At 37.6% G+C, this 23,611-nt stretch overlaps 6 non-coding genes across 6 annotated transcripts; all 6 read right to left on the bottom strand.

Annotated features, from left to right (window-relative positions):
• Positions 1 to 412: 412 nt before the first annotated feature.
• Positions 413 to 577, bottom strand: LOC135766079 (U1 spliceosomal RNA). Its single transcript, XR_010541322.1, has one exon. It is a non-coding gene; the product is annotated as a U1 spliceosomal RNA (small nuclear RNA).
• A 782-nt stretch (positions 578 to 1,359) lies between these two features.
• On the bottom strand, positions 1,360 to 1,555 carry LOC135766076 (U2 spliceosomal RNA). Its single transcript, XR_010541319.1, has one exon. It is a non-coding gene; the product is annotated as a U2 spliceosomal RNA (small nuclear RNA).
• Positions 1,556 to 12,945: 11,390 nt separating this feature from the next.
• On the bottom strand, positions 12,946 to 13,110 carry LOC135766078 (U1 spliceosomal RNA). Its single transcript, XR_010541321.1, has one exon. It is a non-coding gene; the product is annotated as a U1 spliceosomal RNA (small nuclear RNA).
• Positions 13,111 to 13,892: 782 nt separating this feature from the next.
• On the bottom strand, positions 13,893 to 14,083 carry LOC135766072 (U2 spliceosomal RNA). The gene has a single exon (XR_010541315.1). It is a non-coding gene; the product is annotated as a U2 spliceosomal RNA (small nuclear RNA).
• Positions 14,084 to 19,745: 5,662 nt separating this feature from the next.
• LOC135766068 (U1 spliceosomal RNA) lies at positions 19,746 to 19,910 on the bottom strand. The gene has a single exon (XR_010541311.1). It is a non-coding gene; the product is annotated as a U1 spliceosomal RNA (small nuclear RNA).
• A 782-nt stretch (positions 19,911 to 20,692) lies between these two features.
• On the bottom strand, positions 20,693 to 20,883 carry LOC135766071 (U2 spliceosomal RNA). The gene has a single exon (XR_010541314.1). It is a non-coding gene; the product is annotated as a U2 spliceosomal RNA (small nuclear RNA).
• Between the last annotated feature and the right edge of the window lie 2,728 nt (positions 20,884 to 23,611).

Below are 23,611 nucleotides of genomic sequence, written 5' to 3'. Positions count from 1 at the left end.
TATTAGCATTTTGTATTGCCCAACGCTGTCTAGGTTGTTTAACTGTTGTCATTTTCTTATAAAAGCCTTTATAATTTATTAGTTTGGATGATTGCCATTCCCGAGAACCTCTTATATTGGAAGTAAAAGAATCATCTAAGCATTATTTTGTGCTCTTAGACATGTAGCCGTTTGATTGTGGTTCTATTTAATGGCTAGTCTATTCGTTTGGAATGGTCAAACGGCTATTAGATTTTCACTGACAGCCCAAATACAGCCTTGTTTTAGCCTAGACACTTATTCGCTGTCTATTAAAAGTTATGTAGTCGTTGAATAGCCGCTTTTTTGATGACTAATGTATTCTTGGGCCGTGGTTAGACGTCTCTTGGATTTTACGTAAAACGACAAGCGAATCTATTTTTAACACAAAGGTCAGGGGAGAGCGCGAACGCAGTCCCCCACTATCAGAAATTTTGCAGTCGAGATTCCCACATTTGGGGAATTCGCAAAGGGTCAGCCCAACCGGAGTGCAATGGCTGAGCCTCGCCCTGGGTGAACCACCTTCATGATCATGGTGTCTCCCCTGCCAGGTAAGTATGAGCGACACCCTTTGAGGCCAGACGGCCGCATCTTCCTGTGACCGATCACATCGACGGCGCCCCCGGAGGCCGTCCGACTAACATTTCATTTACTGTGTGTGACCAGGTGGAAAGCGCACGAAGCCACGTCTGAGACCAAACATTCTTCGAGATCTACCCTGTTTTTATTCCGTTTCCAGCCCGGTTGAACCGTGTAGAGTGAAATATGTGAAACAATTTAAATCAAATGGATTTAAATTGCGCATTCAAATATATGGTTTCGTTATTACAAAGTAACTTTACGTGGAATAGAAACAAAGAAATGTACAGAGCAATCAAGAAACAACGAAAGCATAGCAATTTTAGAACGTGGATAAATAAAAACACAGGGCTCAATGACTTACCCGTTGTCGTTGTGAATTAAACAAGTACAGCTATGCTTCCAGGTCTGTCGACGTTGCTGTGGTTTTTCGACAGCTGTAGTATGAAGGGTAGTGAAAAAAGTTTTCAGGTGTTTTTAACATTCCAATCGGTCTCGTTCGCTTTTGTTGCGCCTTCAGCTGTGTCGAGGATGTTTAATTCGTCCTCGTATCACCTCCGCAAACTTGTAAAGAAATTAATTAAATACATTACAAAAACATTTCTTTATCAGCGTGTTCATTTCCACGCAAGCTTTTCGTTAAACCAATAAAGCCAACGAAATCACAGCAATTTTAAAACACACGGATTAGAAAAAACACCGTCATTCACGCACAAAAGAAGCAAATTCTTTTTTTATACTTGACTTATTTATCCCCGAGATGGGGAGCGCACCATTCATGGAAACACTGCAATACCATGTTGATGCATGGAGTGGAAGGAGCAAGCTCCGCTTCCATTTCCGAAGGTCAAAAATCCATTTAACATATAGTCCCCGGATAGGAGACGTATCAGACATTAAACTGATAAGAACAGATTTTTTTTTTTTTTTTTTCTATTTTTGTTTATTGAAACAAGATCATCATATAAATAACAGCACATGCTGTAAACAAGTCAGGTTACATAAAACATTTTATACCCCTGCACATGCAGGTCTAAAAACAAAAAATAGATCTGAAATAAAACATAATTTTAATGAGGATTAAAAACGCAATTTAAATCCTGAAACTCTAAAACACAAAATATAAGATATCCACATGCTATTTAAAAGCACCTCTATACAATTTATGTTATCTTTAAAACCATTAAAAATAACTACAGTTCAATATACTTAATTTTTTAGAATAACATTAGCTATTTGCAAGTGCTTCCAGTGTGTTTTAAGAACCAGGATAAAAAACAGTGTTAAAATAGCATTTAAAACAGTAATTTGTAAGCCTCTAATCAGTAAAAGCAAGATAAAATGGGGTGAAAACAGTGTTCTATTATACTGGACCGGGGAGGTGAGCCTTCCCTTCCGGCCCACCCCTGGCCCTCAGTTTCAAGCCATCAGACCCTGCTTCAGGGACCCAGAGGAGATCCCCACCCGCTGGCCCGCTGTTCCCGTAGCCAATGGTGGTGAGGGTGCATCTACGGGCGACCAGGGTCGGTGGCGGCCAGGACCCTCTCTGTGGCAACCCCGGCCCCCCCATCCGAATGATTAGGTGCGGTGCCCCTGCAGCATGTGCTCGACCGTCCTTACAGTGGCGTGGAGGGGCACCGTCACCCGTTTCCCCACCAGCAGGTTTCTGGCAGTCCAGATTGCATGCTTTATAGCGTTCAGGGTGAGCCAGAGCTGTGTAAACTGTTTTTTTGTTAAGTCCTTCATGCTCCAGCCCACCCCTAGGACGGCGAGTTTGTAGTCCATCTGGACTCCACCCGCTGGCAGGCACGGGAAAACTAGGGGGCCGGTCGCGGTCCACTGGTCCTGTGCAGCGCCGCACTCCCAGAGGACATGCCGCACGGTCTCCTGTTGATCACACCCAGGCCGTGGGCATTTTGCGTTGGTGGACATGCCCCTGGAGTGCATAACCGCCCTGGTCGGGAGGATCTCATGGGCCGCCATCCACGAAAGGTCCTTATGCCGGTTCTGGAGGGCAGGGTGGGCTGCGTTCCTCCACGCAGTCTTTGCCTCGCTCTCCATTAGGCCTGACACTGGGCTCACCTTCTCCCGATCCTGCACAACAGAGATTATTTTTTTATGATTAGTTAAAACGTTCAAATTTTGGTTTTCACAATCATATTTCTTTAAAAATTTCTTAATAAAACCATATTCTTTTGGCAAGTTAAAAGACACTGGGGCTCTGAGATCTACTTTTAAAACTTTTAAAGTGCGTAAATACGACCCCATCCAAAACTTAACCATTGCTGTGGTCGCACTACTTGATGGGGCCGTAGCGTACTTGATGTGTAATGCTGTGAAATTACTCCCTAAAAACAAGCTGAGGTCCGGAAGACCTTTCCCTCCGTTTTCCTTTCTCTTTTTGATGATTTCTCTTCGTGTCCTCTCCCACTTAGAACCCCAAAGGAAATAAAAAACTGCTCTTTCTACAGCTAAAATGAAGAACCTGGGGGGGCTAAAAACAGAACACAATAATAAAAACAGGGGTAAAATCACAGCTTTAAAAACTAAAATCTTTCCCTCCATAGTCAAAGTCCTCAGTCCCCACAGTCCTAGTCGCTGTCTCACTTTGCCTAAAATTCCACTCCAGTTACCACTTCCCCCACCCTCACTGTCAAATTTTACACCTAAAATTTTTATGTCCGTTTTTCTGAGTGTCACGTCCAGTCCTCCCAAGTCTATATCACCCAACTGTCCAAAGAGCTGGGCCTCAGACTTGTTCCTGTTTAATATTGAGCCTGAGGCCTGTCCATAAAAGTCTGTTAACTCCAAAGCTCTCCGGACAGATAAAAAGTCAGTAGTTAAAATTGTCACGTCATCCATATATAACACACATTTTGTTGTCACTCCTCCCATTCCTGGTACTTTAAAACCTTCGATCCGTTGGTCCCTTCTCAAGAGCTGTGCCAGTGGCTCTATGCAAGCCACATACAGGAGCGGAGATAACGGGCAGCCCTGACGGACGCCGCTGTGTATATTGACAGCATTTGTTAGATGCCCGTTAACAAGGATTTTGCTGGTTATATCGTTATACAGCAATCCCACCCACGCTAAGAACCTCCCTGGGAACCCCATTTTACACAGTACCTGCAAAAGGTACTGGTGCGAGACACGGTCAAAAGCTTTTTCAAAGTCTAAATTTAACACTATTAGGCCAATGTTTCTGTCTCTCGCAAAACAGATGACGTCTCTAATCAATATCAGGCTGTCTGTGATCCTCTTCCCGGGCACAGCGCATGCTTGATCCGGGTGGATCACATCTTTTAAAAACATAGACATTCGTGATGCTAAAAGCTTACTAAAAAGTTTACAGTCAAGGTTTAAAAGGCTGATTGGTCTCCACGTTTTCAAATCGGTCTTATCCCCTTTTTTGTGTAGAAGTGAAACAATACCTATTCTAAAACTGTCAGGGAGTCGGTCCAGTCTGTCAAAGTCATTAAAAGCCTTTAAAAGTTCTGGTGCTAAAATGTCCCAAAATTTTGCATAAAACTCCACCGGAAGGCCATCACTTCCCGGTGACTTACCTGTTTTGAAATCCTTCATGCCTTTAGTGAGCTCTAAAATAGTAAAATCTTGGGTTAAAACCTCACACTCATTATCAATTTTCTTATTTAAGTTTTCCAGAACTTTACTTATTGCTTCATCAGTTACTTCTTTCTTTTTGTATAAATCCTTATAAAATGTTTCCACTTCCTCTAAAATTCCTTCAGTGTTACTGACTTCCTTGTCGCCATTTTTAAGTTTAGCTATTAGCCCCTTGTTTGTTATAATTTTCTTAAAAAAGTATCGTGTACATTTTTCACCTTCTTCTATATCTTTTTCTTGACTCCTTAAAATCACCCCTTTATTTCTTTCTTTTTCGATCTCAGCCATTTTCTTCTTAACCTCTTTTAATTCTTCATTAAAATCAAAGCCCTCATTTACTAACTTAAAATACTTTTGTAGTCTTTTTTGCAGTCCCAACATGCATCGCTTTTCTTTGTTCTTTTTTTCCGTCCCTTTCTGTCTAAAAAACAGTTTTGTCCGATGCTTCACCATTTCCCACCACTGTGCATGTGAATCAAAAAAGTCCTGGAGGGTCTGCCATTGACTGAATTGCTCCCTGTATTCTCTAACTATCTCCTCGTTCTGCAACAGGGAGCAATTCAGTTTCCAGATCCCTCTCCCTATCGTCAGGTTGCTGGTGAGGGAAAGTGTGCAAGACAACATAGCGTGATCAGTAAAAAACAAGGGTGTTAATCTAGCATCAGTTGGCGGACAGTCGCGCACGAAGATGTAGTCGATGCGCGAGGCATTGGTGCCATCACCACTGACCCAGGTGTAGCCCGGCTCTCTTGGATGCAAAGTCTTAAAACAGTCAACTAATTTAAAATCCTTAACCAAACTTTGCAATAAAACTGACGTCTTGTCAAACTTAAAATCCTCCCCTGCCCTCTTCCTGTCTGTCTTAGCTAAGACACAATTAAAATCCCCCCCAACCACTAAAGGTGCCCTCCCAAGCATGTGGGACTGCAGTTCCTCTAAAAGCTCATACCTATCATTTTTACCTGTAAAACCATACACATTTAACACTTTAAAATCTCTATCTAAAAAAGTCAAGTTTGCTAAAATGGCCCGTCCATCTCTTACCACCGTGCTCCCCTTCACCAAGATATGAGGGTTATTTAGTAAAATCGCCACTCCGTCGTTTTTGTTAAAATTTGACCCGCTCCATATGGAGGGTCCCGGCGTCCATTTCTCCTCCCACATCCTGTAACTAGATAAAAAAGGTAAGCCACATTCTTGTAATAAAAAGATATCAGACTTTTGAGATTTTAAAAATGATAAAACCATTTGTGCTTTTATCATAGACTTTACACTTCTTACATTAATAGTGGAAATTGTGAGTGCCATGATAAAATTAAGTAAAAAAGGCATGAGCTTAAAGGAAATTAAAACATATTATTTAAAAGACTACGCATTTCGTTGAGGTCATGAAATCTCTTGTGACACTTGCTCCTCTTTAATACTAATAGTTTTAGGTTCAGGAGGAGGAGTGCCTATCACCTTGGGATCCGCAGAGAAATTCTCTTGCGGCTCCTTTGGCGATGATGTTCTCAGCTGTATTTGCAGAAAAGATACCTCATTCGGGGATACTGAGGGCCACACCCTGTCCTCCTCATTGTCACCCGAACTGGTGGACCTCAATTTTTTCTCCTCTGTTTGACACAAAGGGGACCCCGCAGGTCTTTTTTGCAATTGTGCATTTGGTAACCAATCAGAAGTTATATCACCGGTGCTTTCAATATAATTTTCTTCCATTTCTACTTCTGGTACTGTTATCAAAGAGGAGGCGTCTGATTCATCTGACTCCTCCTCTTCCCTTTCCTTGTCTGTCACCACACATAACTTTACCTTGTCTTGTTGGGGGGGAGGAGCTTCATCTTCCCGGCCGTTACTCGCTTCTGGCTCCGCCCCTTGGACCGCCCCCTCCGCTCCGTTTTGGCCAATCCCTGGGCTTGAATGAGTATTTGAAATTCCCTCCAAAACCTCAGGGACCGCCTCTTCCTCTCTGATCGGGTTGTTTGGGGCGGCCATTTTAGCTTTCAGTATGTTGGCAAACGATTTAGGGCAATCTCTATAAAGATGGTTAAATTCCCCACAGAGATTGCACTTCCTGCCATTGGTACATTCATCAAAAACGTGACCAATTTCTCTGCACTTTCCACACACTATTTCCTGGCATGCCTCGGCGAGATGCCCATTTTGGCCACACTTGCGGCACAATTTGGGCATCCCTTGATAATGAATGTAACCTCTATTTTCGCCCAGCACAATCATGGAAGGTATTTGACTCAAGCCGTGAAACCCGCTTGGATTCTCCCATTGTTTAATGGGCACTCTCCAAGCGCAGTTCCAGATGCCGTCTTCATCTAACACCTTAACTGGCTGTCCACGAATAGAGCAATATCTAGCCAACCACACATAAATGTCCTCTCCACTCACAGTTTCATTAAACATCCTGACAATTACTACCTTAAGCGAATTATCAGTCAGTTTCTCCACTGTGAACATGGAAAAATTGGCTTTTAACGTTTCAAACCGAGACCAGAAAACGTTGAGCAGTGAAGCGCTATTAAAACTTAAATCAAATCCACGGTTTTGGGGCAAAGTCAATAAGCAGTTCACGTCAGTCACCGAGAAACCCAACACTTTTTGTACTAACTTACGTGAGAAATCAAGCCTAGACATTACCATTAACGTCCCATCGTTATTTTTATTAAACAAAAAGCGCACGCTATGGTGCCTCCGCATACCGGCCCTAGCAGCCGCCATGCTGGAGGCACCGCCAGCCAATAAATAACTAAAACCAACAATAAATATCTAAAAGATTAAACTACCAAATAAATAACTAAAAAACTACACAAAGCAATAAATAGTAAAAGCGAAAGGAATAAGAGGCACTTACCCGTAGACGCGAGTTTTTCTCCTTTTACGGCGAGATGTTATTTACCCTGAAAAAAACTGTAATTCCGTACAAACAGAAAATGATCCACAAGTATGTCCAAAATTTCCCTCCGTTGGTAAAGATTAATGCCACTGTTTAGCAATAATCTACTTCCCAAACAGAGAAGTCGATCGCAGTCTTAGCCAAAAGGCCGAGAAGCGATACCGGAATAGACGCAGCCAAAGGGGGAGCCGGCGAAGGCGCTGGCTTTTGGGGTGGAGGCTAGCGGGCATTTAACTCTATACGTTCTCATTGTATAACCCAGAGGTAGAACGTTGAGCTAGCAAATCAGAAGTTCATGTTTTAATGCAGGATCTGATCCACGCTCATGAGAGAGAGAGAGATAGAGAGAATTTAGAATTTTCAAAAAACCTTTATTACAAATTAAAACATTTTCATAACCTCAAATCAGAAAAAACAAAGAAAAAAATATATATAGTAACGGAAATAACAAAAAAATAAGCCAACATAGGAGCAAAGAACAAATCATCTTCAATAACCAGACACAGAGCTCCTCCATAATACCAAATCAATTCAAAAGAAAGAAGATCATTCATTGCTTTAAAGTATCTAAAACCAATAAGGATTCTAGATTTAACTTATTTTAAAAACTGCTAATGTATCATGGCTTCCGGGTCTGTCAACGTTGCTGTGGTTTTTCGACAGCTGTAATATGAAGGGTAGAGTGAAAAAAAAATTTAAGTGTTTTGAACATCCCAATTTGTTCGTTTACTTAGTATTTTCTTAATGTTTTCGAGTTAAAAAATAATTCTTAAATCGAGATACATTTACTTAATAAGCAAAGTGGCTTAGAATTTAAGTCTTGTTTACTGAAATAAATTCTAAAATGTAATAGGTTAAGGCTTAAAACAAGTAAAAATATCTGCCAGTGGGGTAAGAAAAATAAACCTAAATTGAGTTTATTATTGAATTAAGTTGAAACTAGAATTAAGTTTATTTTTCTTACCCCGCTGGCAGATATTTTTTATTTGTTTTAAATATAAACCTGTTGATTTTTATAATTTATTTCAATTATTACAAAGTATGCGATCTGATTTTTTTAATCGCGGTGTTTCTTTTATTCCTCGTTTCTTTTCCGTGCATTTGCTTTATTTATTTATTTTTGCTTGTTGCATTTAAATGCACATTTGATTTGTTGCCACATTATTATGTGTTAATGTATTTTTTAACATGTTTATCAACAAAAAGTGCGTTATTATAATTAATTATATAGCTGTGAAATATATACAAGAATTCCCAGCAAAAACAAAACGTTTTTATAACAATTTTCTATTACAATACATAATATCTTAAGCCACTTTGCTTACCAAGTAAATGTATCTCCATTTAAGCATTGTCAGATATTCACTAGAAAACAAGACAAAAACAGTAAGTAAGATATTAATTTACTTTTTTCTTTCAAACATAAATTTACAGACGGCTGGAAATTTTTAATAAAATAACTAGACATACCTATTCGGGTCTGCTCCCGTTTGCTGTGATGACGGGGGACTTAGTCCAAAGCACATTTTGAGGAATACTTACACATTTTACTTCTTATTTCTTTGAAATTAATTATGCATACACTATGGATTAAAAATGTCCCGACTGCGAACCTGATAAAACCCAGGTAAAAAGCAAATACAAATAAACCATTTTGATTTAGCAAAAGTTTACAAATAAATGCACTCCTTGCACACAACAAGCACGTCTAGTTACCATTCATATTTTGCGTGATTTAAGTTTCGTCGCATACATTTTGGAAGGCACACGATAAAAACAAAATAAGGCTTTTAATGTATGCCGACCTCATTCTCCGTTGAGGGCTTATCAATCATAATAAACGCTGTTAACTCTTCTCATTGAATGGTCTAAATCCAATGCTGGTAAAGAAATCAAATGTGCATTTAAACGCAACAAGCAAGCCGTAAAGCAATGGATGCAGGCAAACAAACGAGGAATAGCACATACACCACGATTAGATCATCGGGTCGCATACTTTGGAATTAATAAGAAATAATTATTCAGTCTAAAGAAATAAGAAGTAAAATGTCTAAGTATTTCTCCAAATGTGCACACTCATTACAATAAACGGGAGCAGACACGAATAGTTATGTATGTCTCGTTATTTTATTTAAAATTGATAAGCTGTCTAACATATGATATATTTTGATAATACGAAATGCTAAAAAAATAATATAACACCAATCGACAATATCTGTTATTGTTATTTTTACAAGTAAATTCATGTGTAGGAGAAAACAAAGCAGCTGTCAGTCCATACTATATTGAGTGGCCATCGTAGTGGTGCAACCTGAACGATGTTTTCCCTACTTCCGGTCAAAGCCGCCATTTTGTGAAATAGGCATATAGGTGACGCTGGAGCACGCGGCCATTGTCTCTGTTCAACAAAACAAGTATATATATACACATACGCATATTTTTCCTCAATCAATCACCGAATACAAGGTGCAATTCGATGCCAACTGACCCTTCTCTCTGGTTTCATGTTTGTAAGGAAAATTAAGGGGGAAATTACGATAGCATTTCAGCCAAACATTCATTCGTGCCACGCTGCTTTTCTTTGAACGAAAAAAAACCCTCTGCTCCCCCTACACAATTTCTTCTCCTGTTATTTTATGCTTAAAACAAGCAAATAAATCTGACTACAGGGTAAGAAAAAATTCGTGAACTTTTCCCATAAACACTTAATTCAAGAAAAATTGTCCCACCCCACTGGCCATTTTTTATCCACAATACACATTCGATGTCTGCAGGCACCATTGTCTTTGTTCAACGCAAACAATTCTGTTGCGTTTTTCTTTGAACGAAGTGCTCCGCCTAGATAATTTGACCCATATTCACATGGGTTTGTTTCTCGTTTTTTTTCTTTGAGAACAATCTATATAGCGCCTTCCACAATCGTTTTGGTGTTAGCTTTACGTAAAATAGAAACACAGAAAAGTACTGAGCGATGGAGAGACCACGAACGCGGAACGTATTATGGACCACGGACTGGCAAACAAACTGGCAACCACGCACTAAAGAAGCAAACTCTGATTTTAAACTCACCTTATTTGTCCCCGGAAAGCGCCAGAGTCGATGCACGGAGTGGACGGAACAAGCCTCGCTTCCATAGCCGAAGGTCAAAAATCCATTTAAACGTGTAGTCCCCGGTGTCCACTCGATCTTACCCAAAAAGCCGAGAAGCGATACCGCAATGGCATCCGGAGAAGGCGCTGGCTGTCGGGATGGAGGTTAGCGGGTCAGAGGTCCGGCACTGAAGGTCTGCGTTCATTATTCACCGTGTGCATTTCACTCTATATCCACTTTCTAATGTATAGCACTTGATAAGGATTAACAGTTTAAAAACAGAAATGCAAGACATCAGAAAATACATTTATTTTTTACTTTCATAACATGAGAGGTGTCATACAATAACAAATATGAGCTTTAAAATCACATTCCTAAGTTAAAAATATACATAAAAATAGATATATGGATCATTACACAAATCACTACTCAAAGGACCTATGTTAAATAACTGCTTCAATATTAATTAACAATAACATTTGGCCAAGGCAGTCCTTGTAAATAGACATATAAATAGACAAATAAAATCATGACATATATGCCGTAGAGCCTGAGATAGAGAAAAATAATAAGGAATTCTGCTTTTACTACCATCTCAGAAATATTGCCAGAATTAGAGGTTTTGTCTCAAGACAGGACTTAGAGAAACTTGTTCATGCTTTCATCACCAGCAGGGCCGATTATTGCAATGGTCAATGGATTTAAAAAGTACTGTTTCTTGTTTAAAAACCACTTCATGGCTACAATACATGACAGATATGCTAATCGAATATGAAACCGATTACTCGGATCAATAGGATCAGGTCATTTAGAAAAAACAAGGGTTCACTCAAAACAAGGTGCCTCAGCATTCAGTTATTATCAGCTTTCAGAAGAGATCAGATGTGCTTCAACAGTAGACACTTTTAAATCTAGATTAAAAACACATCAGTTTAACTTTGCATTTACTGAATGATTTAAAACAGTACGAATAAAACAGTACAAAAGAATAAAACAGTATGAACCTTACCTGTTATAAAGGGAATGAAGCTTACGGTATGGTGCTTACCTGCAGAAATAAATAAAGTACAATAAGAACACACAGAACTTCAATTTTCAAAATTATTTTAACATTAAATGATGATTATTTTACTGGTTTACCTGTTTGTGATTACCACAGGATCCCGTCACCTGGCTGCGGTCTTCATTTGGTGAACGGTTCTTCACTCATAATTGACCTATACAAGAAATAGAGAAGAATAATAAGCAATTCTGCTTTTACATGTAGATGTGTGCCCCAAGAACACAGACACACCGGCTCCAAAAAGTTTAAACAGTACACATTTCTGTTATTATAATGTGGCAAATGTGTCAGCTTTAAAAGAAGCATACATTACCTTTTAAAGAGGAAATACCTTTTGCATGAAATACCTTTACTCCCAGCATAAGCAAGCAATTTTCAAAATGCTTTTAAAAGTAAATAGTGATTATTTTACTTGTTTACCTGTTTGTGATTACCATGGAATCCTGTCACCATCATTTTTAAGCTTGTAAAGCAAATAATGAAATATTGACTTAGTAGGAAAAAATATTTTGGAAGTATCGTGATAAATGATGAAGAAAATATTTTGCAAAGTGATGGTTAGCACACGGTTGATGGTACCTATTAAATTCCATCATATTTTTTTATTCCTACTATGGAAGTCAATGGTGACTATCTGCTGTGGGTTTACCATCATTCCTCAAAATACCTTCTTTTGTGTTACTCAGAAAAAAACTAATCCTCGTGTTGTTGTAAGCCTGTATGCATGAGTAAATGATGACAGAATTATCATCATAAATTGAAATATCCCTTTAAACTGTATTTCCCCCCCTTAAACCTAAACTTATTTTCTTACAGCAAGTCATTTAGGTAATCAAGAAAATACTTTACCCGTTGTCTTTGTGAGTTAAACAAATACAGCTACGCTTCCAGGTCTGTCGACGTTGCTGTGGTTTTTCGACAGCTGTAGTATGAAGGGTAGCGAATGAATGAATACATTGCAAAAAATCATTTCTTACTTGTTATTTCGAACTGTTTTAACTATACAAATATCTAGAAAGTCTTAAAATAAGATGCATTTTTTGATGAGCAAAATGCCCTAAGAAAATAAACCTAGCCTTTAGGGAGAAAAAACTCAGAATTTGGGCTTAAAACAAGCAAATAAATCTGCCAAAGGGGTAAGAAACAAATCTAGATATAAACACTTAATTCAAGAAAAATTGTCGTAGCCCATTGGCAGATTTGTTGGCTTGTTTAATGTACATGCATGTACAATATTTCAATTTGTCTTGTATTTATTAGCATTTTGTATTGCCCAACGCTGTCTAGGTTGTTTAACTGTTGTCATTTTCTTATAAAAGCCTTTATAATTTATTAGTTTGGATGATTGCCATTCCCGAGAACCTCTTATATTGGAAGTAAAAGAATCATCTAAGCATTATTTTGTGCTCTTAGACATGTAGCCGTTTGATTGTGGTTCTATTTAATGGCTAGTCTATTCGTTTGGAATGGTCAAACGGCTATTAGATTTTCACTGACAGCCCAAATACAGCCTTGTTTTAGCCTAGACACTTATTCGCTGTCTATTAAAAGTTATGTAGTCGTTGAATAGCCGCTTTTTTGATGACTAATGTATTCTTGGGCCGTGGTTAGACGTCTCTTGGATTTTACGTAAAACGACAAGCGAATCTATTTTTAACACAAAGGTCAGGGGAGAGCGCGAACGCAGTCCCCCACTATCAGAAATTTTGCAGTCGAGATTCCCACATTTGGGGAATTCGCAAAGGGTCAGCCCAACCGGAGTGCAATGGCTGAGCCTCGCCCTGGGTGAACCACCTTCATGATCATGGTGTCTCCCCTGCCAGGTAAGTATGAGCGACACCCTTTGAGGCCAGACGGCCGCATCTTCCTGTGACCGATCACATCGACGGCGCCCCCGGAGGCCGTCCGACTAACATTTCATTTACTGTGTGTGACCAGGTGGAAAGCGCACGAAGCCACGTCTGAGACCAAACATTCTTCGAGATCTACCCTGTTTTTATTCCGTTTCCAGCCCGGTTGAACCGTGTAGAGTGAAATATGTGAAACAATTTAAATCAAATGGATTTAAATTGCGCATTCAAATATATGGTTTCGTTATTACAAAGTAACTTTACGTGGAATAGAAACAAAGAAATGTACAGAGCAATCAAGAAACAACGAAAGCATAGCAATTTTAGAACGTGGATAAATAAAAACACAGGGCTCAATGACTTACCCGTTGTCGTTGTGAATTAAACAAGTACAGCTATGCTTCCAGGTCTGTCGACGTTGCTGTGGTTTTTCGACAGCTGTAGTATGAAGGGTAGTGAAAAAAGTTTTCAGGTGTTTTTAACATTCCAATCGGTCTCGTTCGCTTTTGTTGCGCCTTCAGCTGTGTCGAGGATGTTTAATTCGTCCTCGTATCACCTCCGCAAACTTGTAAAGAAATTAATTAAATACATTACAAAAACATTTCTTTATCAGCGTGTTCATTTCCACGCAAGCTTTTCGTTAAACCAATAAAGCCAACGAAATCACAGCAATTTTAAAACACACGGATTAGAAAAAACACCGTCATTCACGCACAAAAGAAGCAAATTCTTTTTTTATACTTGACTTATTTATCCCCGAGATGGGGAGCGCACCATTCATGGAAACACTGCAATACCATGTTGATGCATGGAGTGGAAGGAGCAAGCTCCGCTTCCATTTCCGAAGGTCAAAAATCCATTTAACATATAGTCCCCGGATAGGAGACGTATCAGACATTAAACTGATAAGAACAGATACTACACTTGATCTTAGCCAAAAGGCCGAGAAGCGATAACGGAATAGACGCAGCCAAAGGGGGAGCCGGCGAAGGCGCTGGCTTTTGGGGTGGAGGCTAGCGGGCATTTAACTCTATACGTTCTCATTGTATAACCCAGAGGTAGAACGTTGAGCTAGCAAATCAGAAGTTCATGTTTTAATACAGGATCTGATCCACGCTCATGAGAGAGAGAGAGATAGAGAGAATTTAGAATTTTCAAAAAACCTTTATTACAAATTAAAACATTTTCATAACCTCAAATCAGAAAAAACAAAGAAAAAAATATATATAGTAACGGAAATAACAAAAAAATAAGCCAACATAGGAGCAAAGAACAAATCATCTTCAATAACCAGACACAGAGCTCCTCCATAATACCAAATCAATTCAAAAGAAAGAAGATCATTCATTGCTTTAAAGTATCTAAAACCAATAAGGATTCTAGATTTAACTTATTTTAAAAACTGCTAATGTATCATGGCTTCCGGGTCTGTCAACGTTGCTGTGGTTTTTCGACAGCTGTAATATGAAGGGTAGAGTGAAAAAAAATATTTAAGTGTTTTGAACATCCCAATTTGTTCGTTTACTTAGTATTTTCTTAATGTTTTCGAGTTAAAAAATAATTCTTAAATCGAGATACATTTACTTAATAAGCAAAGTGGCTTAGAATTTAAGTCTTGTTTACTGAAATAAATTCTAAAATGTAATAGGTTAAGGCTTAAAACAAGTAAAAATATCTGCCAGTGGGGTAAGAAAAATAAACCTAAATTGAGTTTATTATTGAATTAAGTTGAAACTAGAATTAAGTTTATTTTTCTTACCCCGCTGGCAGATATTTTTTATTTGTTTTAAATATAAACCTGTTGATTTTTATAATTTATTTCAATTATTACAAAGTATGCGATCTGATTTTTTTAATCGCGGTGTTTCTTTTATTCCTCGTTTCTTTTCCGTGCATTTGCTTTATTTATTTATTTTTGCTTGTTGCATTTAAATGCACATTTGATTTGTTGCCACATTATTATGTGTTAATGTATTTTTTAACATGTTTATCAACAAAAAGTGCGTTATTATAATTAATTATATAGCTGTGAAATATATACAAGAATTCCCAGCAAAAACAAAACGTTTTTATAACAATTTTCTATTACAATACATAATATCTTAAGCCACTTTGCTTACCAAGTAAATGTATCTCCATTTAAGCATTGTCAGATATTCACTAGAAAACAAGACAAAAACAGTAAGTAAGATATTAATTTACTTTTTTCTTTCAAACATAAATTTACAGACGGCTGGAAATTTTTAATAAAATAACTAGACATACCTATTCGGGTCTGCTCCCGTTTGCTGTGATGAGGGGGGACTTAGTCCAAAGCACATTTTGAGGAATACTTACACATTTTACTTCTTATTTCTTTGAAATTAATTATGCATACACTATGGATTAAAAATGTCCCGACTGCGAACCTGATAAAACCCAGGTAAAAAGCAAATACAAATAAACCATTTTGATTTAGCAAAAGTTTACAAATAAATGCACTCCTTGCACACAACAAGCACGTCTAGTTACCATTCATATTTTGCGTGATTTAAGTTTCGTCGCATACATTTTGGAAGGCACACGATAAAAACAAAATAAGGCTTTTAATGTATGCCGACCTCATTCTCCGTTGAGGGCTTATCAATCATAATAAACGCTGTTAACTCTTCTCATTGAATGGTCTAAATCCAATGCTGGTAAAGAAATCAAATGTGCATTTAAACGCAACAAGCAAGCCGTAAAGCAATGGATGCAGGCAAACAAACGAGGAATAGCACATACACCACGATTAGATCATCGGGTCGCATACTTTGGAATTAATAAGAAATAATTATTCAGTCTAAAGAAATAAGAAGTAAAATGTCTAAGTATTTCTCCAAATGTGCACACTCATTACAATAAACGGGAGCAGACACGAATAGTTATGTATGTCTCGTTATTTTATTTAAAATTGATAAGCTGTCTAACATATGATATATTTTGATAATACGAAATGCTAAAAAAATAATATAACACCAATCGACAATATCTGTTATTGTTATTTTTACAAGTAAATTCATGTGTAGGAGAAAACAAAGCAGCTGTCAGTCCATACTATATTGAGTGGCCATCGTAGTGGTGCAACCTGAACGATGTTTTCCCTACTTCCGGTCAAAGCCGCCATTTTGTGAAATAGGCATATAGGTGACGCTGGAGCACGCGGCCATTGTCTCTGTTCAACAAAACAAGTATATATATACACATACGCATATTTTTCCTCAATCAATCACCGAATACAAGGTGCAATTCGATGCCAACTGACCCTTCTCTCTGGTTTCATGTTTGTAAGGAAAATTAAGGGGGAAATTACGATAGCATTTCAGCCAAACATTCATTCGTGCCACGCTGCTTTTCTTTGAACGAAAAAAAACCCTCTGCTCCCCCTACACAATTTCTTCTCCTGTTATTTTATGCTTAAAACAAGCAAATAAATCTGACTACAGGGTAAGAAAAAATTCGTGAACTTTTCCCATAAACACTTAATTCAAGAAAAATTGTCCCACCCCACTGGCCATTTTTTATCCACAATACACATTCGATGTCTGCAGGCACCATTGTCTTTGTTCAACGCAAACAATTCTGTTGCGTTTTTCTTTGAACGAAGTGCTCCGCCTAGATAATTTGACCCATATTCACATGGGTTTGTTTCTCGTTTTTTTTCTTTGAGAACAATCTATATAGCGCCTTCCACAATCGTTTTGGTGTTAGCTTTACGTAAAATAGAAACACAGAAAAGTACTGAGCGATGGAGAGACCACGAACGCGGAACGTATTATGGACCACGGACTGGCAAACAAACTGGCAACCACGCACTAAAGAAGCAAACTCTGATTTTAAACTCACCTTATTTGTCCCCGGAAAGCGCCAGAGTCGATGCACGGAGTGGACGGAACAAGCCTCGCTTCCATAGCCGAAGGTCAAAAATCCATTTAAACGTGTAGTCCCCGGTGTCCACTCGATCTTACCCAAAAAGCCGAGAAGCGATACCGCAATGGCATCCGGAGAAGGCGCTGGCTGTCGGGATGGAGGTTAGCGGGTCAGAGGTCCGGCACTGAAGGTCTGCGTTCATTATTCACCGTGTGCATTTCACTCTATATCCACTTTCTAATGTATAGCACTTGATAAGGATTAACAGTTTAAAAACAGAAATGCAAGACATCAGAAAATACATTTATTTTTTACTTTCATAACATGAGAGGTGTCATACAATAACAAATATGAGCTTTAAAATCACATTCCTAAGTTAAAAATATACATAAAAATAGATATATGGATCATTACACAAATCACTACTCAAAGGACCTATGTTAAATAACTGCTTCAATATTAATTAACAATAACATTTGGCCAAGGCAGTCCTTGTAAATAGACATATAAATAGACAAATAAAATCATGACATATATGCCGTAGAGCCTGAGATAGAGAAAAATAATAAGGAATTCTGCTTTTACTACCATCTCAGAAATATTGCCAGAATTAGAGGTTTTGTCTCAAGACAGGACTTAGAGAAACTTGTTCATGCTTTCATCACCAGCAGGGCCGATTATTGCAATGGTCAATGGATTTAAAAAGTACTGTTTCTTGTTTAAAAACCACTTCATGGCTACAATACATGACAGATATGCTAATCGAATATGAAACCGATTACTCGGATCAATAGGATCAGGTCATTTAGAAAAAAACAAGGGTTCACTCAAAACAAGGTGCCTCAGCATTCAGTTATTATCAGCTTTCAGAAGAGATCAGATGTGCTTCAACAGTAGACACTTTTAAATCTAGATTAAAAACACATCAGTTTAACTTTGCATTTACTGAATGATTTAAAACAGTACGAATAAAACAGTACAAAAGAATAAAACAGTATGAACCTTACCTGTTATAAAGGGAATGAAGCTTACGGTATGGTGCTTACCTGCAGAAATAAATAAAGTACAATAAGAACACACAGAACTTCAATTTTCAAAATTATTTTAACATTAAATGATGATTATTTTACTGGTTTACCTGTTTGTGATTACCACAGGATCCCGTCACCTGGCTGCGGTCTTCATTTGGTGAACGGTTCTTCACTCATAATTGACCTATACAAGAAATAGAGAAGAATAATAAGCAATTCTGCTTTTACATGTAGATGTGTGCCCCAAGAACACAGACACACCGGCTCCAAAAAGTTTAAACAGTACACATTTCTGTTATTTTAATGTGGCAAATGTGTCAGCTTTAAAAGAAGCATACATTACCTTTTAAAGAGGAAATACCTTTTGCATGAAATACCTTTACTCCCAGCATAAGCAAGCAATTTTCAAAATGCTTTTAAAAGTAAATAGTGATTATTTTACTTGTTTACCTGTTTGTGATTACCATGGAATCCTGTCACCATCATTTTTAAGCTTGTAAAGCAAATAATGAAATATTGACTTAGTAGGAAAAAATATTTTGGAAGTATCGTGATAAATGATGAAGAAAATATTTTGCAAAGTGATGGTTAGCACACGGTTGATGGTACCTATTAAATTCCATCATATTTTTTTATTCCTACTATGGAAGTCAATGGTGACTATCTGCTGTGGGTTTACCATCATTCCTCAAAATACCTTCTTTTGTGTTACTCAGAAAAAAAACTAATCCTCGTGTTGTTGTAAGCCTGTATGCATGAGTAAATGATGACAGAATTATCATCATAAATTGAAATATCCCTTTAAACTGTATTTCCCCCCCTTAAACCTAAACTTATTTTCTTACAGCAAGTCATTTAGGTAATCAAGAAAATACTTTACCCGTTGTCTTTGTGAGTTAAACAAATACAGCTACGCTTCCAGGTCTGTCGACGTTGCTGTGGTTTTTCGACAGCTGTAGTATGAAGGGTAGCGAATGAATGAATACATTGCAAAAAATCATTTCTTACTTGTTATTTCGAACTGTTTTAACTATACAAATATCTAGAAAGTCTTAAAATAAGATGCATTTTTTGATGAGCAAAATGCCCTAAGAAAATAAACCTAGCCTTTAGGGAGAAAAAACTCAGAATTTGGGCTTAAAACAAGCAAATAAATCTGCCAAAGGGGTAAGAAACAAATCTAGATATAAACACTTAATTCAAGAAAAATTGTCGTAGCCCATTGGCAGATTTGTTGGCTTGTTTAATGTACATGCATGTACAATATTTCAATTTGTCTTGTATTTATTAGCATTTTGTATTGCCCAACGCTGTCTAGGTTGTTTAACTGTTGTCATTTTCTTATAAAAGCCTTTATAATTTATTAGTTTGGATGATTGCCATTCCCGAGAACCTCTTATATTGGAAGTAAAAGAATCATCTAAGCATTATTTTGTGCTCTTAGACATGTAGCCGTTTGATTGTGGTTCTATTTAATGGCTAGTCTATTCGTTTGGAATGGTCAAACGGCTATTAGATTTTCACTGACAGCCCAAATACAGCCTTGTTTTAGCCTAGACACTTATTCGCTGTCTATTAAAAGTTATGTAGTCGTTGAATAGCCGCTTTTTTGATGACTAATGTATTCTTGGGCCGTGGTTAGACGTCTCTTGGATTTTACGTAAAACGACAAGCGAATCTATTTTTAACACAAAGGTCAGGGGAGAGCGCGAACGCAGTCCCCCACTATCAGAAATTTTGCAGTCGAGATTCCCACATTTGGGGAATTCGCAAAGGGTCAGCCCAACCGGAGTGCAATGGCTGAGCCTCGCCCTGGGTGAACCACCTTCATGATCATGGTGTCTCCCCTGCCAGGTAAGTATGAGCGACACCCTTTGAGGCCAGACGGCCGCATCTTCCTGTGACCGATCACATCGACGGCGCCCCCGGAGGCCGTCCGACTAACATTTCATTTACTGTGTGTGACCAGGTGGAAAGCGCACGAAGCCACGTCTGAGACCAAACATTCTTCGAGATCTACCCTGTTTTTATTCCGTTTCCAGCCCGGTTGAACCGTGTAGAGTGAAATATGTGAAACAATTTAAATCAAATGGATTTAAATTGCGCATTCAAATATATGGTTTCGTTATTACAAAGTAACTTTACGTGGAATAGAAACAAAGAAATGTACAGAGCAATCAAGAAACAACGAAAGCATAGCAATTTTAGAACGTGGATAAATAAAAACACAGGGCTCAATGACTTACCCGTTGTCGTTGTGAATTAAACAAGTACAGCTATGCTTCCAGGTCTGTCGACGTTGCTGTGGTTTTTCGACAGCTGTAGTATGAAGGGTAGTGAAAAAAGTTTTCAGGTGTTTTTAACATTCCAATCGGTCTCGTTCGCTTTTGTTGCGCCTTCAGCTGTGTCGAGGATGTTTAATTCGTCCTCGTATCACCTCCGCAAACTTGTAAAGAAATTAATTAAATACATTACAAAAACATTTCTTTATCAGCGTGTTCATTTCCACGCAAGCTTTTCGTTAAACCAATAAAGCCAACGAAATCACAGCAATTTTAAAACACACGGATTAGAAAAAACACCGTCATTCACGCACAAAAGAAGCAAATTCTTTTTTTATACTTGACTTATTTATCCCCGAGATGGGGAGCGCACCATTCATGGAAACACTGCAATACCATGTTGATGCATGGAGTGGAAGGAGCAAGCTCCGCTTCCATTTCCGAAGGTCAAAAATCCATTTAACATATAGTCCCCGGATAGGAGACGTATCAGACATTAAACTGATAAGAACAGATACTACACTTGATCTTAGCCAAAAGGCCGAGAAGCGATACCGGAATAGACGCAGCCAAAGGGGGAGCCGGCGAAGGCGCTGGCTTTTGGGGTGGAGGCTAGCGGGCATTTAACTCTATACGTTCTCATTGTATAACCCAGAGGTAGAACGTTGAGCTAGCAAATCAGAAGTTCATGTTTTAATGCAGGATCTGATCCACGCTCATGAGAGAGAGAGAGATAGAGAGAATTTAGAATTTTCAAAAAACCTTTATTACAAATTAAAACATTTTCATAACCTCAAATCAGAAAAAACAAAGAAAAAAATATATATAGTAACGGAAATAACAAAAAAATAAGCCAACATAGGAGCAAAGAACAAATCATCTTCAATAACCAGACACAGAGCTCCTCCATAATACCAAATCAATTCAAAAGAAAGAAGATCATTCATTGCTTTAAAGTATCTAAAACCAATAAGGATTCTAGATTTAACTTATTTTAAAAACTGCTAATGTATCATGGCTTCCGGGTCTGTCAACGTTGCTGTGGTTTTTCGACAGCTGTAATATGAAGGGTAGAGTGAAAAAAAATATTTAAGTGTTTTGAACATCCCAATTTGTTCGTTTACTTAGTATTTTCTTAATGTTTTCGAGTTAAAAAATAATTCTTAAATCGAGATACATTTACTTAATAAGCAAAGTGGCTTAGAATTTAAGTCTTGTTTACTGAAATAAATTCTAAAATGTAATAGGTTAAGGCTTAAAACAAGTAAAAATATCTGCCAGTGGGGTAAGAAAAATAAACCTAAATTGAGTTTATTATTGAATTAAGTTGAAACTAGAATTAAGTTTATTTTTCTTACCCCGCTGGCAGATATTTTTTATTTGTTTTAAATATAAACCTGTTGATTTTTATAATTTATTTCAATTATTACAAAGTATGCGATCTGATTTTTTTAATCGCGGTGTTTCTTTTATTCCTCGTTTCTTTTCCGTGCATTTGCTTTATTTATTTATTTTTGCTTGTTGCATTTAAATGCACATTTGATTTGTTGCCACATTATTATGTGTTAATGTATTTTTTAACATGTTTATCAACAAAAAGTGCGTTATTATAATTAATTATATAGCTGTGAAATATATACAAGAATTCCCAGCAAAAACAAAACGTTTTTATAACAATTTTCTATTACAATACATAATATCTTAAGCCACTTTGCTTACCAAGTAAATGTATCTCCATTTAAGCATTGTCAGATATTCACTAGAAAACAAGACAAAAACAGTAAGTAAGATATTAATTTACTTTTTTCTTTCAAACATAAATTTACAGACGGCTGGAAATTTTTAATAAAATAACTAGACATACCTATTCGGGTCTGCTCCCGTTTGCTGTGATGACGGGGGACTTAGTCCAAAGCACATTTTGAGGAATACTTACACATTTTACTTCTTATTTCTTTGAAATTAATTATGCATACACTATGGATTAAAAATGTCCCGACTGCGAACCTGATAAAACCCAGGTAAAAAGCAAATACAAATAAACCATTTTGATTTAGCAAAAGTTTACAAATAAATGCACTCCTTGCACACAACAAGCACGTCTAGTTACCATTCATATTTTGCGTGATTTAAGTTTCGTCGCATACATTTTGGAAGGCACACGATAAAAACAAAATAAGGCTTTTAATGTATGCCGACCTCATTCTCCGTTGAGGGCTTATCAATCATAATAAACGCTGTTAACTCTTCTCATTGAATGGTCTAAATCCAATGCTGGTAAAGAAATCAAATGTGCATTTAAACGCAACAAGCAAGCCGTAAAGCAATGGATGCAGGCAAACAAACGAGGAATAGCACATACACCACGATTAGATCATCGGGTCGCATACTTTGGAATTAATAAGAAATAATTATTCAGTCTAAAGAAATAAGAAGTAAAATGTCTAAGTATTTCTCCAAATGTGCACACTCATTACAATAAACGGGAGCAGACACGAATAGTTATGTATGTCTCGTTATTTTATTTAAAATTGATAAGCTGTCTAACATATGATATATTTTGATAATACGAAATGCTAAAAAAATAATATAACACCAATCGACAATATCTGTTATTGTTATTTTTACAAGTAAATTCATGTGTAGGAGAAAACAAAGCAGCTGTCAGTCCATACTATATTGAGTGGCCATCGTAGTGGTGCAACCTGAACGATGTTTTCCCTACTTCCGGTCAAAGCCGCCATTTTGTGAAATAGGCATATAGGTGACGCTGGAGCACGCGGCCATTGTCTCTGTTCAACAAAACAAGTATATATATACACATACGCATATTTTTCCTCAATCAATCACCGAATACAAGGTGCAATTCGATGCCAACTGACCCTTCTCTCTGGTTTCATGTTTGTAAGGAAAATTAAGGGGGAAATTACGATAGCATTTCAGCCAAACATTCATTCGTGCCACGCTGCTTTTCTTTGAACGAAAAAAAACCCTCTGCTCCCCCTACACAATTTCTTCTCCTGTTATTTTATGCTTAAAACAAGCAAATAAATCTGACTACAGGGTAAGAAAAAAATCGTGAACTTTTCCCATAAACACTTAATTCAAGAAAAATTGTCCCACCCCACTGGCCATTTTTTATCCACAATACACATTCGATGTCTGCAGGCACCATTGTCTTTGTTCAACGCAAACAATTCTGTTGCGTTTTTCTTTGAACGAAGTGCTCCGCCTAGATAATTTGACCCATATTCACATGGGTTTGTTTCTCGTTTTTTTTC

The sequence above is a fragment of the Paramisgurnus dabryanus genome, chromosome 9, assembly GCF_030506205.2.
Source record: "Paramisgurnus dabryanus chromosome 9, PD_genome_1.1, whole genome shotgun sequence".
NCBI lineage: Eukaryota > Metazoa > Chordata > Actinopteri > Cypriniformes > Cobitidae > Paramisgurnus > Paramisgurnus dabryanus.
This window is presented reverse-complemented; position numbering and strand designations above follow the sequence as displayed.